The sequence below is a fragment of the Schistocerca gregaria genome, chromosome 4, assembly GCF_023897955.1.
Source record: "Schistocerca gregaria isolate iqSchGreg1 chromosome 4, iqSchGreg1.2, whole genome shotgun sequence".
Classification (NCBI taxonomy): domain Eukaryota; kingdom Metazoa; phylum Arthropoda; class Insecta; order Orthoptera; family Acrididae; genus Schistocerca; species Schistocerca gregaria.
This window is the reverse complement of record NC_064923.1, coordinates 766695103-766710664: the sequence shown is the minus strand read 5'-3', so window position 1 is coordinate 766710664 and position 15562 is coordinate 766695103.

Genomic DNA, 15562 nt, shown 5'->3' with positions numbered 1-15562 from the left:
GTCATTCCAAGCATGTGTGTCAATTTCTACCTCTCTATCTACACTCCTGGAAATTGAAATAAGAACACCGTGAATTCATTGTCCCAGGAAGGGGAAACTTTATTGACACATTCCTGGGGTCAGATACATCACATAATCACACTGACAGAACCACAGGCACATAGACACAGGCAACAGAGCATGCACAATGTCGGCACTAGTACGGTGTATATCCACCTTTCGCAGCAATGCAGGCTGCTATTCTCCCATGGAGACGATCGTAGAGATGCTGGATGTAGTCCTGTGGAACGGCTTGCCATGCCATTTCCACCTGGCACCTCAGTTGGACCAGCGTTCGTGCTGGACGTGCAGACCGCGTGAAACGACGCTTCATCCAGTCCCAAACATGCTCAATGGGGGACACATCCGGAGATCTTGCTGGCCAGGGTAGTTGACTTACACCTTCTAGAGCACGTTGGGTGGCACGGGATACATGCGGACGTGCATTGTCCTGTTGGAACAGCAAGTTCCCTTGCCGGTCTAGGAATGGTAGAACGATGGGTTCGATGACGGTTTGGATGTACCGTGCACTATTCAGTGTCCCCTCGACGATCACCAGAGGTGTACGGCCAGTGTAGGAGATCGCTCCCCACACCATGATGCCGGGTGTTGGCCCTGTGTGCCTCGGTCGTATGCAGTCCTGATTGTGGCGATCACCTGCACTGCGCCAAACACGCATACGACCATCATTGGCACCAAGGCAGAAGCGACTCTCATCGCTGAAGACGACACGTCTCCATTCGTCCCTCCATTCACGCCTGTCGCGACACCACTGCACGATGTTGGGGCATGAGCGGAAGACGGCCTAACGGTGTGCGGGACCGTAGCCCAGCTTCATGGAGACGGTTGCGAATTGTCCTCGCCGATACCCCAGGAGCAACAGTGTCCCTAATTTGCTGGGAAGTGGCGGTGCGGTCCCCTACGGCACTGCGTAGGATCCTACGGTCTTGGCGTGCATCTGTGCGTTGCTGCGGTCCGGTCCCAGGTCGACGGGCACCCGCACCTTCCGCCGACCACTGGCGACAACATCGATGTACTGTGCAGACCTCACGCCCCACGTGTTGGGCAATTCGGCGGTACGTCCACCCGGCCTCCCGCACGCCCACTATACGCCCTTGCACAAAGTCCGTCAACTGCACATACGGTTCACGTCCACGCTGTCGCGGCATGCTACCAGTGTTAAAGACTGTGATGGAGCTCCATATGCCACGGTAAACTGGCTGACACTGACGGCGGCGGCGCACAAATGCTGCGCAGCTAGCGCCATTCGAAGGCCAACACCGCGGTTCCTGGTGTGTCCGCTGTGCCGTGCGTGTGATCATTGCTTGTACAGCCCTCTCGCAGTGTCCGGAGCAAGTATGGTGGGTCTGACACACCGGTGTCAATGTGTTCTTTTTTCCATTTCCAGGAGTGTATATTATTCCGTGGTTTCTTAAGTTTTCAAATTTATACTGACTTTTTCATCACCCGGTACATGAACCGGTCGCCGCCGTCATCATCTACAGAAACTGACTGCGAGCTACAGCTTCTTCAGCGGACGAAAGTTTTTTGCCCGCGTACTCCTGGTGAACGAACAGCCAGCTGCCAGCTGGAATTCTTTCGACGGAGGCCCGCCGGCCTTTGTGCGCCGCAGAGAGGGTGACGCGACGCGCGGGACCGGGCCGGGCTGCAAATTCCGCGAAGAACTGCGCGCCCGAATTCCAGCCCCCCCCCCCCCCTTCCCCGCATAGCTGGCGCGCAGCCCCCACACCGCCCCCTCCCCCGGCCCCTGGCGCCGGAGCGGAGCTCCGCACGCGCTGCCGCGAGCTGCGCCGCCGCCGTACGCAACGTACAGCAGCGGCCTTGAAAAACGACCTCACTAAATAATACCACCTTCATCGAGCATCCGTGCCGATAAAATAGCCAAGAACCACGTTTCTGTTCGACTTTTCATGCTTTCCCGACGGACCTGCTGCAAATACTCTTCTCGGGTTTGCCGCCGGATTGTATTGTGTAACTCGCACAATATTTCGTCGATGCAACTGCTCGACATCATCAGGTGGTGGCAGCTGCTGCTATCACTGCTGCAAGGTGCCTGCTCCCGCCATGATAAATTCCGTCGCCGCCGTGCGATTATCATCAGTAGCACCTTGCAGCAGTGATAACAGCAGCTACCACCACCTGATGATGTCGAGCAGTTGCATCGACGAAATATTGTGCGAGTTACACAATACAATCTGGCGGCAAACCCGAGAAGAGTATTTGCACGTTTCTGTTCTCTAATCGACTACTTTATCGGCAGTCTTTGAAACGATGTGAATCGGTTGGGTTGATTTGTGGAGGAGACCAAACTGCGACTTCATCCGTCTCATCGGATTACGGAAGGATGGGAAAGGAAGTCGGCCGTGCCCTTTCAAAGGAACTGTGGTGTCAGCGCCAGACACCACACTTGCTAGGTGGTAGCCTTTAAATCGGCCGCCGTCCGTTAGTATACGTCGGACCCGCGTGTCGCCACTATCAGTGATTACAGACCGAGCGCCGCCACACGGCAGGTCTAGTATAGAGAGACTCCCTAGCACTCGCCCCAGTTGTATAGCCGACTTTGCTAGTGATGGTTCACTGTCTACATACGCTCTCATTTGCAGAAACCACAGTTTAGCATAGCCTTCAGCTACATCATTTGCTGCGACCTAGCAAGGCGCCATATTCAGTTACTATAATTTCTATCTTTAAGAACCTATTCTGAACAGATAATATTGTGAATCATGTACCGTCAAGAGTGACGTTCATCGTTAATGGATTAAAGTTAAGTATCAAACTAATTACGTCCGCTTTCTGAATTCTCATTCCTTGTCATTTTCCAGACCTTACGTCAGTATAGTTCTTCCCTCCTCACGCCAGCCTGCGTGAGCTAAAACGCGTGCATTTCGGCCTCCACTAGTAACACGGTGTTGGCTGTTCTGCCAACACAACAGGAAATATCCCGACATTTACCTGAAGTGATTTAGTGACATCACGGAAAAGCTAAATCGGAATGGCCCGACGCGGGACTGAACCGTCGTCTTCCCGAATACGAGACCACTGTGCTAAACGCTGCTCCACCTCGGTCGGTAATGTGAGTTGGAGCACGTTTACTTGTTTCTAGTACCTCAGCGGAAAATCAGCAAGAAATGGACGAGATCAAATTTCACTGTAGATTCCTCATCCGACTGTACACACAAAAGAGCTGCAATAGGTATCCAATGGATACTGATGGTCAGTGGACCTTTTTCTTGGAGTTCAGTCGAAAGCTGAGCTTCTAGGTTACCAATTATAATCAATATGAAACTGCTTTAAGCTATAAGCACTAGCCTTTTTATGCTGAGTCATTCACTTTGTTGTGTACTGCTCGGTACACAACGGCAAGGAGACGTTAACTACAAAGTGGCGTGCCAGCTGTCGTAAGGACCCTGGACAAGAGCAGAGATGATTAGTGAACATGTAAATACAGTAAACACAGTTTTACTTCACTTCCATCTTTCTCCCAAGTGTTACGAAGAAACTTTACAAAAGAGCAAAAATTCTTTCAAAATGGCTCTGAGCACTATGGGACTTAATTTCTGAGGTCATCAGTCCCCTAGAACTTAGAACTATTTAAATCTAACTAACCTAAGGACGTCACATACATCCATGCCCGAGGCAGGATTCGAACCTGCGACCGTACAAGTGGCGCGGTTCCACACTGTAGCGCCTAGAACCGCACGGCCACTCCGGCCGGCGGGGAAGTTTAATTCCAACCATCTGTTATCTGGGCGAAACATTACTAAGCGATTTGAAGTGAAACAACCGATTTTTGTGGTAGGAAAGGCGAATTGTCGACTTTGGAATAATTTTAGGAAAGTATGGTTTATGTATAAAGGAGACCGCATAAAGGACGCTGGTGCGACCTGTTCTTGAATACTACTCGAGTGTTTGCGATCAGTAAAGGGTGGATTGAAGGAAGACATTGAAGCACTTCAGAAACGGGCTGCTAGATTTGTCAACAGTACGTTGGAACACGTAACTGTTATGGAGGCGTGACCAGAGCGCACTCAGTAGACCGAAGTCATTCCCAGAACTGTTGTACAAAGGCTGGTCAGTTCCCCTCACCACAAAGGCATCGCCGTTTCTGGTCCTGACCTGCTTGCTTGCTTGCTTTCTGCACCATTCTCCAGACTCTGGGATTACAAGAACACATGTATTTTCAAATGGTTTGCCTGAATGTTATACCGAAACTTTAGCGAGGTGGAGCGTGCTGTAAACCAGTGAGTAACTAGAAACTTACCCCATCTGTAAAGACCTTTATGTGAGAACTCGAAAAAGAATAGAGGAAACGGACATTTCTACTTGCGAATACCAATTTCGGTGGTGTAACAGATTCCAAATTATCCCTATAATTTACAAAGTCAGCTAAGGGGTTTCTCATGTCTGGAGAACCAGCAAACGTGTCTTCCACTTGTCTTTCACCTGCTAGATGCACACACCAGAATCGATGTTCCCTCAACTAAATAAATGCGCGAAATGCGCAGAAGCACTCAACTGGACAGTTTACATGGGAGGGAACAATGGTCCAGTGCATACACACGTCCATATTGAATCTTCTCAAATTTCCACACGATCATGAAAGCTGTCCAACGCATAGTAAGTTCGCTATTCAGCCATCTAGAGTACGACACAGTTAAGTCAGCTACATTCCTACACCTTGACAGGCCTCTCAATTCGTACAGCTCCTACCGTTAGCCGAAAATGTGAATCATTCCCACCCCAGGTCACCAGAGCTGCACGCAAAGCACGCATAGGCAGAATAGTCAAAGGAAAACTGGCCACACGTATATTTTATCCCTGCACTTACAATTAAATATTATGATCGCTTTCTCAACTGGATGACATTCAACAATGAGCGAAGAATGGGAAATACACCCTGCTGACGGCTGTGACTCTGGAGATAGAAATATCTGTACCATTCTTATGACTTGACATACTCTTCCATTTGCTGTCAAATCCATACATTCCTTACGACTGGACATAGCCATTGCCTTTGCACATGTCGGGACACAAACACATGCTTTGCGAGCCTGATGCTGAAGGCGAACCTGTCACACATCCCCTACTACTGAGTATAATACTCTGCCAATAACTGATTGTTCGTGATACGAAATACTACTGAGATAAAATCAGCGATGGGTGGACATGTCTCAAGTTTTTTCCTGCGACTGCTCCGGCTTCTCTGTCTGAGCGGTTCTAGGCGCTTCAGTCTCGAACTGCGCGACGGCTATGGTCGCAGGTTCGAATCCCACCTCAGGCATGGATGTGTGTGATGTCCTTAGATTAGTTAGGTTTAAGTAGTTCTAAGTTCTAGGGGACTGATGACCTCAGATGTTAAGTCCCATAGTGCTCAGAGCCATTTGAATCATTTGTTTCCTGCGAGTGCAAACACTGTGTCTTAGGAAGTCAGGTGTAGTCGTCTTACAATCCGCTATATATTAAAAAACACGATCGCAACGACCATATTACTTTCACAAGCGGTTTTGATTCTACCGGTGCATACAAGTACCCATGCGACATTTTATACCCTCTTTATAAATCGACTTATGGCATTAGCTCCGAATGGATTGGTTTTTCCAGACAAATACCGCGACACTGAATATTGATGGCAGTGTGGTTACACGCAGCCCATTATGCAAACTTGTGATAAAATCACAGACTTTTGAAAGTGGTTTGACTAAGGTACATGGCATGAAACCGGTATTTGCAACTCCCTCATGCCACCGCTTCTCCAGTATTTGTAATGTATTCTCTCTCGATGCCATGTTCCGCGGTATATCCAGTGGGTTATAGGCGAGAGTTGATTGAGAAGGATCACAAACCGTAGACGGTGTGCCGATTGAAGTCGCAAGAAATGTACAGAGGCTTTTCAGGTCTCTAGTGTTACACTTCCAGTAGAAATGCTGTCTTGGATTAGGAATCAAATGTTCAAATGTGTGTGAAATCTTACGGGACTAAACTGCTAAGGTCATCAGTCCCTAAGCTTACACACCTAAGGACAAACACACACGCCCATGCCCGAGGGAGGACTCGAACCTCCGCTGGGACCAGCCGCACAGTCCATGACTGCAGCGCCTTAGGATTAGGAATCGAGTCTATCCATTCAACCACATACCTGCGTTGGATCCTATAGAGAAGTCCTTTTCTTCTGACTGGTTTGATGCGGCCCGCCACGAATTCCTCTCCTGTGCCAACCTCTTCATCTCAGAGTAACACCTGCAACCTACATCCTCAATTATTTGCTGGATGTATTCCAAACTCTGTCTTCCTCTAGTTTTTGCCCTCTACAGTACCATGGAAGTTCTGTCAGTAGTGAATCATATTTATAGCCCTCTCATATCTCGAAACTAGTCACCTTTTTCGAAAACAGGAAAATTTTAGATAGTCCCTATATCTCTTGCAACTGCTGCCATTTCTGTAGCTTTGCGCATGTGATCATTCAACTTAAGTCGGAACTGAGCAGAAGACAGAGAGAGCTATATTCACCACCTTCTGCAACCCATGTAGAAACAGAGTGACCCAAGTTAGTGCGACAGGACTGTGTTTTGACCGTTCGGTGAAAATGGGAACAATCTGTCGTACCTCTGCCAACAGTGTATGATGTGTAAGGTCAGCGGCAAACGAGGCCTGCTCCTGCAACACAAGGTAGTTTAAAAGACAGTACGGGAACTGGGAGAAGGACAAGGATGTTGCTACTGAATTGTGTTGTGTTCCCAGACTTCATACAGATACTGCAGTCAAAAGCAGATCCGCATCCCTCAGGTTGCTATCATAGTAATTCTGTACCATCCAACGGAGAGAAATTACGAAGTATAAAAGCTACACTAACTTCATCCCATAGAGAACTCCGCAAGACTTTTACTGCATCTCTCTCCTCCCATACATCGAAAACAAACATCTGCATGTCGGCATCGAGCACATGCGACTATACCATTAAATTGATCCATTGCACAGACCAGTGTAAGTTGCATTGCCTGTACTGTAGGAGGAAAACTGTATCCCGCAAACTGCACAATAAGTCGCAAGAGACGCTCCCTGTGACCCTATGTCGTTATTTGAAACATTGCTTTTTCTCCTGTAACATGCTTTGTTCACTCTCATCCATTTTGTTTTTCCACCATGACTTCGAGGTCCGTGTCAGGTTCTAAACTGACATTAATATGTTCTGATCCATTCCTTCTCACAGAAAACCAGACACTGCATGGTGGAAATAGTATTCTTACTGCTGCTACCACAACACACCACATACACTGGATGATTTTAAATAAAAGACAGTTACAACATAAGGAAATTGGAGAGTTTCCAATTTGCTTTCCAAAGGTAATTGAGGACTGTAAGGTGTCAACGGCCTTGCACCTTACATGAGTCCATTTAACGTGACGCTCTAGGTTTAGTTTGGAGTAATACTCTCAATTGCAGTGTAGGAAATCTATGTGGAAACGCATCGGCACGCGAGATTTTGTAATTATAAGATTTTGCGGAAAGGCAGTACGCGAGACAGAACTCGGCTACCTCCCCGCCTAGCCGCCAAAGGTCACAACCTAAAGCCCGTCTCACACGGAGCAAGATTCGCTTAAGTTTCCTTGCTGGCTCGAGCGACGGCTACCTTGCGTGCTCCGTCGTGTGCTAGCGGGCTACCTTGCAGGGAACCTTGTAAGATTTCCAGTATAGGTCCGGTGATATTTTTCTTTTAAGGTTCCCTGCATGGGGCAGGCCATGAGTTCAGAATAACAAACTTTCAATGCAAGTATCTGTGTTCGCTACGACGGGGAATCTTGCTGGGAAAATCTCGAGTGGTCTCTTGGGAGAAAACTTGCAGTAAACGTGTTATTGCCCGCAGCTCTGGTTCTTCTCAGCCGGCGAGGACGGAGTTTGCTTGTGAAATTTTGTAGAAATAAAAGAATTGTGGAAAAGAGTTCTGTTCCCAGGCCGTACATTGGCCGGCACTGGAAAACTGGGTATTTTTAAAGCTTCTAGTGATGTGATTCGCTCGGTAAAAGTTGATGGGAGAAAACAAAGGTGAAGAGCGGTCTTACTGGACTCTCGGTCGTGGCTTTCCGTTCTGGAATCTCGTACTGAGAGGACGTTAGCTAAGTCGTCTCCGCTGTTGGGCTTTCGTTATGAGAGGACGTTAGCCGCGCCAGCTCATTGCTGACGGAAACACTGTCGCAATTAGAGAAGTTTACGGACAGCAGTCTGGAGTTCGAATACTGTAGGATTCTACTTTCCGAGACGCCACACGCCGATCGCACGGCCGCACCGTCGGCGTCGGAGACCGCCGCTACAACAGGAATGTTACGGTGAGATTGTTCCCGCTTCGGCCTGTGTTAGGAGTAACGTAAAATAGTTGGATCAGTTGCAATTGCGGTTTCCACAGAGGTTTCACAGTACTTTGGAGTGTAGTGGTTCTTCGTATATATGTTATAAGAGATCGCGTTATGGACCGATTTTAACACAGTTACTGCCAATGCCAGCCAGGAGGATAATTTGTAAATTGTTAATTGTGTTTTATTCAGCATTGATCTGAAGGTTATAATAAAATTATTGTGATTCAGTAGAGACTTTACTTTCAGTAGTTGATCCAGAATTCACCCCTTTGCTTTATTTTATTTTTGTGTATGTGTTTGATGTCATTAAACACCCTAAGTGTTGGTAATTGTTCATCTCTGGAAGTAAAATAAGTGTGATTTTTCGTCAACACTACCACCGCAGATTAATTAGGGGTGACGGGGCCACATTTAAATCTAGCGTTATCCATTTTTGCCTACGGATCCACTCCCTATTTCTCTGTAAGTGGTTTGTCAGGGGCGAACACACGCAAAAGTCGGACAAGCAACGGATGGGGTGTTACACAACCTCTACATTTAAACTCTTCTGTCACAGTGAAGAATAGCTGATGGCTCCGCGTTCTGTTTCGACTGATTCCTCATATTGCAATAACGTACACGATCACTGTTTCGGTGCTAGCCATCCCCAAAAAGTTTTGCCCCTCCCCCAAAACTCTTTTCCTTCTCAAACAAGCGATGTCAGTCAATCATTATGTGGTAATCAACAGTGTATCAATGGACGGGATGGAAGAGAGGCCATCGATGTACTGTAATAATAAACATCACATTTGATAGTGTGAACCATTTTAGCAATTTTACAGTAATTTCAACACCAACCAATGATGCGACAGCATGTTACCAAGTTTCCGTATAATCACTAAACCATCCCTCCTCTACTTTGCAAGTATCATTACGAATGTAGATAGATGACTGTGCAGTACATCCATTCATTGTTAATTCTCGAACATATACATCATCGAAGTATGCCACACTGCACTCTATGTATTTCTAGCACCTCGATCATAGAGCATAATTTATGATCTATCTCTATGCGGATGGGTGTCACAGAGCATTCTCGCAGTCTTAGGATACTGGTGTAGGATGAGACTGCTGGCGTACAGAGGGTGGAGGAATAGACAGTGGAATAATTTTACTCAGGTCGTTTGCTCCTCGTGGAGTAACATACTGTACATCTGCCTAAGTGTTGCCGTTCTTAGCAGCTCAGCTGCCGTAATGTCAGTTCATTTATGTATGAAGAATGAGACTTAATAAACATGAGCACTCATCTGCTGCTTGAATTACCACCACGTGTTCTCCAGGTATTATTCTTACACTTTCTACAACGAATGTTGCAACGATAGACCTTACCTTATGCCGTGTGAAGGGTGTAGTCTTAGTCTTTTAAAACGAATACTGTGACAGTGCAAGTAGTGGATGTAGTACTAAAATTAATGAAATCTCCAGCTAAATAAGGGTAAACTCAATATTGCGGTATGAACTTATGCTTGCTACAATGAATACTGAACTGAGAACATTGAATTTTGCCTTCAGTAGACTACAAACTAAATACTCAACGCCATCCAGCAGTCCTTAAATGCACATTCAGTTAGCAAGTTCCACACACTATGGTGAGTAGAAGACTTTGCCAATAACGTAATGCTCGTAGGTCAGAACAACAACACGATAACTAATGCTGAGTGAACGTTCAGGAAGGGATACATGTGTTCTCCTTGTGAATGGTCCCAGTGTGCCTTAGGTGGAGAGAGACGCAACTGTTTGGAAAAATAAACACACTAGCAACTACTATGTTACGTGACAAGCACATCCCGACCATGGTTCTACAGGAAGATGAAACACTATAATAACGTAAGTAAAAAAAAAAAAAAAAGTCTTCCACCACAACAGCGCATGTGTCTTCACCTCAATGTATGGATACAGACAAAGTAGCTTAGAAATAGTCTTACCTCCCGTCGTTCTTCCCTCTCCCGCCCCTCCTGTAGGGTGGGATACTGGAGTTCCTGGCTTGCTGTACCCTCTTGACAATGGTACACAATGAGATCCATCTGCGAAATACTTGACTATTCATCACGTGATAGGGATTCTTTTTGTTTAGGATAGAACTTGGACGTTAATACACCACAACTGAAGGATAAGATTTTCGATAGACTTATGCCCCCTCTACCCCATCCAGAACGATCCCACATGGCCTCGGAAATTAAAATTGTTGCTAGAATGAAGCAAAAGAGAAAGTGATTATAAATTTGCATTTATGTATATTTTCTTAGCTTACCTTAATTACTCTCTTATCACACACAATGCCACACATTTGTGTTAATATCAAGCTCTTATATGCATACATACATAAATATATATCACTAAATTATATAAAATATTTCATATTGTGTGACAATTATAGTGTTTATGTAGTATTACATTTCATATTGTGCTTGTTGGGTTTAATCACGTAATTTTGTGTACTGATGATGTACCAATTACTGTTATACACGCATTATTCTTGTAAAATTTAATAATGAGGTAATATGAAAGTGCATGTGGATGGACCTAACGTCACAATCCTTTTATCTGCTGAAACAGGTGAAAGACTCATGATACTGGGGACCAACAATAGTTTGGATGCTGAAGATTTTATAGATATATTGTAATAATAGACTTTTCCATTCCATTAAGATGCTAACGTGTTTATCAAACAACTGGACACAGTTTTATTTTATTTTGGTTTGTTATTTAGATTTTTTGTGATCAACGTTTGTGAGATTAAATTGCATACCATAACATCAAGTAATTTGCCTTCAGCAGTAGCAGTGAGCCCAGTAAAAAATGTCAATGAGAAGAGTGGTCCCCACATGAATAAGTGTTTTCCACACTCACAAACACACACACACACACACACACACACACACACACACACACACACACACACATACGAGTCGTCTGTTTTGGTATTCCGAAACGAAGCGAAACCAAAACAAAAACGTTCTACTGACGAAGCGCTTCCAAGAAAATGATCCCTTGTTTGTTTGTTTATACTGAGCATGTCACGACACGACCTCTCTTTTGGAGGACAGGAGAATGGTATACAACAATCTGACTGCCACAAGTCATCGATGAAAGCAGAGAAAACAGCCAGAAGCATCACATCATTCTTAATCATGACAATTCCAGTATGAGAGAGAATTCAGTATTTCATGTAGAAAAACTTTCAAGGAAAGAGCGAGAGGAAGATCAGGTGGTAACGCTCCGTCGACTACGAGGTCATTAGAGATGAAGCACAAGATCAGATTGTTTCAAAGATTGGGAAACAAATCGGTCGTGCCTTTCAAAGGAGCCATCCCAGCATTTTCCTGGAGCGATTTGCGGAAATCACGGAAAACCTGAATCAAGATGGTGGAACGCAGATTTCAATCGTCGTCCTCCTGAGTGCGAGCGTAGTATGCTAACCACTGCGCCACCTCGGCCGGTGAAGAACTTTCAGCTAATCTATTGCAGTCCCTATCCCCTTGATATAGCGGCCCAATAAAATGTCGAATCCTACCGAAACCACGTTTTTTGAGGCAACGAATACATAGGGGGAAAAATGGCTCCAGCAACGTCTGCAAGAGTGTATGAAGGTAAATATTCTGGGAAATAATAAAATAGGTTTTGCCGAAAAAGGTTCCTTTCAGTGTTTTTATATATAAATAAATTTAAAAGGGGAATTTAATACCAAGGGATCTCACCATGAAAAATTCTTTTCACCACATACCCATTTCCGTGCCACCAACATCTAAAATTACGCATAAAATTACTGAGGAAGACAATGCCACGTACGAAATTGTGCCGCGAGTGGCTGGAACGCTGCACGCTCCCACCTCCTTATGCGATTACGCGATTCACAGCCGTGGCGTAGTCTTCTGGAGTGCGCTGCGAGTCGTTGTATTAAGTAGAATTATGTATTATAATAACTTTCCATGAGTAACCGTGTTCTTCTTCTCTTTGATGTTAATAGAAGCCAGAGGTCCCAAGGTTTTTCCCTTGATAATCAGACCAATACGGAATCAGATCGCTCCTCAGGCGCCACTGCTCGTGTACTGAAATGCGCAACGCAACTTAAAGTACGTGACAGATTTTATGGGGCCCTAAGCAATGTATACTCAATATGTCTCAGTTAACTGGCTGGTAATTCTGCCTATGGATATGGATTTCATTACCTATGAAAGGAAAATCGAGGACTAAAATAGATTCATAATTTATTCCATAAGTGGCATTTTAAATACTGGAAGGATTAAACACTCGTCATAAACAGTTATACATCAAGTAGTACCTAGCTGGTCAAAGTAATAGCTGTATCTAATTGGTGGCAAACTTCTTAGATGGTTGGGTACCGTAATTTGATTGCACCAATTTGCTGTCTTCGTTATCCTATCGCGAAGTTAAACATGTTCGTAGTGACCGCAAGGCGAGAGGATGACAGCAGGGGAAGACAAGCATATTTGGAGGGCAGAGCGACAGAACCAGGGCTGAATGCTTCCAGAAAGTCAACGAGTTAACATGGCTGTCCAGTCCTATCATGCTGTTGCTGCAGTGTGTTCTTAGCAGAGTCAGAGGTGGCGTGCATCGAGTGGTAACAGTATCAGCGCAAAGAGGTCCACCGCGTCTCCTCCCAAGCTAAAGTCCTCTCTCTCCGTCTAAGGAACCGACCTGTCCACTTTCATCTCCATAGCCTATGTCCGTCTTCTCCGGTCTCCACTGGTTGAGTCCTCACTCCTCAGTCTTCACTCGGAAGTGACCAGAAACGCAATTTCTCTCAGACTGTCGGCTGTTTCTCGTGGACCTAAAAATTTACGACCAGACGCTGAATTAACTACCAACACTGGCCACGAGCAAATTGTTGTAATGTTTTTCATCCCCCATCGAATAGATCCATAAATCTGTTCTCCTAATCAATCACATTACTGCCCCCCTCAATCAGAAAAGTGGGACTCAGGACGAACGTCACAGGCCATCTACCAATGTAGGATATAGTTTTGCCACCGTGGGAAAACAAAAAGAGGGAAAAAGGGTACAATTCTCTTGGCACCGGATTGGCGGGCCACCAGTCATGCAATAATAGGTCAGCTTGGTGGTGTTTTGGGTATGCTTTCTACAGGTGTTACCTGCAGATGGAGCCTACGCTTTTGCTATGGTGAGACGTCCTGACAACGCTTCTTTGAAACTGCTGACCATACTATCAGAGAAGTTTTTCTGGTTAATCTTTGAGCATATGGCTTGACCTGCAACTTAGACTGGAGGAAACAGAGTGGAGTCATAGAGTCTTAACATAGCGGTTGCATCTCTGCGTATCGTCCCCCGGCTCTGGCTGCCCGTGGCCCTGCACCCCCCTGGCGGCAGCACGGCAATTCGCGCAAAGCACCGTTCTTCCACTCTCTCCTGGAAGTGAGTTCACTGTCCGACGTGTAAGTACACTGTCTCCTACATCCCATGGGATGACCCGCAGTGTGGCCATCGGCTCCTCTCCTGCACTCGCTTTTCTCTCCCGGATCGTGTTTCCCTCTGTACATCATTATTAAAGCATGTAGGAAATCCAAACAGCCCCGAGAGTTACTACTGCCAGTGCAGTCACTGTCATATTTCTCATTTGAAGTCCAGGTTCAACTGTCTAGTTTAATTCTTATGCGCATGATAATTAATCCCGACGCCTCAGATGTGACTAGCCACCTCTCATGACTCCCTCTTTGCAGTTCAAATCTTCCAAAGGAGGTATCATGCTCAAAAACAACTAGTCTGAGATCTGCAAAGTAAAATTTTTGAGGATCCTTGCCTCCTCTAATCCCTTGGTATTAGATGATAATCAATTGAAACCCTAGGCTGCCGACAGGTGTTGTTGACATACGTTGATAGGGACAGCTGAAAATATGCGCCCCAACCGGAACTCGAACCAGGGATCACCTGCTTACATGGCAGACGCTCTATCCAGCTGGGCCATCGAGGACACAGGTGAATAGCGCTACTGCAGCGACTTATCCCTTGCACGCTTCCCGTCAGACCCACATTCCCAACTGTCCACTATCTACATACGTAATGTTCCTAATAGATACTTTGCCCATCCACTCGTTGCTCGCGCCCACTTAAGTTGACGATTCTCGCAAGAGTTCGGGCAACCTGTTCACACAATGGTATTATCTTATTGTACCACGGGGTGAAGGACAGGAGAAAGGGGTAGATCAATTATTCTTGTTATACACACGCACACACACACACACACACACACACACAAATACAGATGTAAATTTATTCCGTTATGTGGCGCTTTATCGGTAAAGATAGGTCGAAATCTTCAAAAACATCAAGTGAAGACTGTTTTCCGCCCACCAACTAAGACATAAGCACTGCTTGGTAATGTCAAGGACGATCTAGGACTACAAAAATCAGGAGTGTACCAGATCTCCTGCGAATGTGCCATGACGTACTTAGGTCCAACGGTGCGTTCTATCGAAGATCCTTGCCAAGAACATTAACGGCACACCAGACTGCAGCAGCCTAACAAGTCGGAGGTTGCTGAACATTGGCTCTCGGAATCAAGATCAGACCGAGATTCTGACACAGACGTCAAAATACTGGAGCTGTGTCATTAAAGAGCCCATCGATATACGAGTACGGGAACTGCTGATGAATCGAGGTAGCAGTTACACCCATAGTAAGGTCTGGGAACCCACTCTGAATCTGATTAAAAGGAGAAAGAAGACATCCCACCACGAACTGACTTCGAGAACAGGCAGAGATACTAGGAGGACGCCGCCAGCACACGTCCCTGGGCGCGGACCGGGTTCGGAACACCTGGAGGGAGCGAGGAAGGACACAAAAGCCCGACGCCGGCGCCTCGGCTGTCACTTAGTCAGCCCACATGATGATGGCGACGTCGTCGTCGCTTGCCGAAATATTGTGCCCGTTCGGCACTAACACCCGTGAACTCTTGCGTCAGAAACGCCTTCGTTTTAATGATGTCTATCCCAAACCCTGTGTCATGTCCTTGACACTCTCCCCTATTTCTCGATAATACTAAACGTTGAACTTTCTCGATGTGGTCCACTAATCCCATACGGTAAGGATGCCACACCGCGCAGCTTTACTCCAATAGAGGACGGACAAAGTTGTCT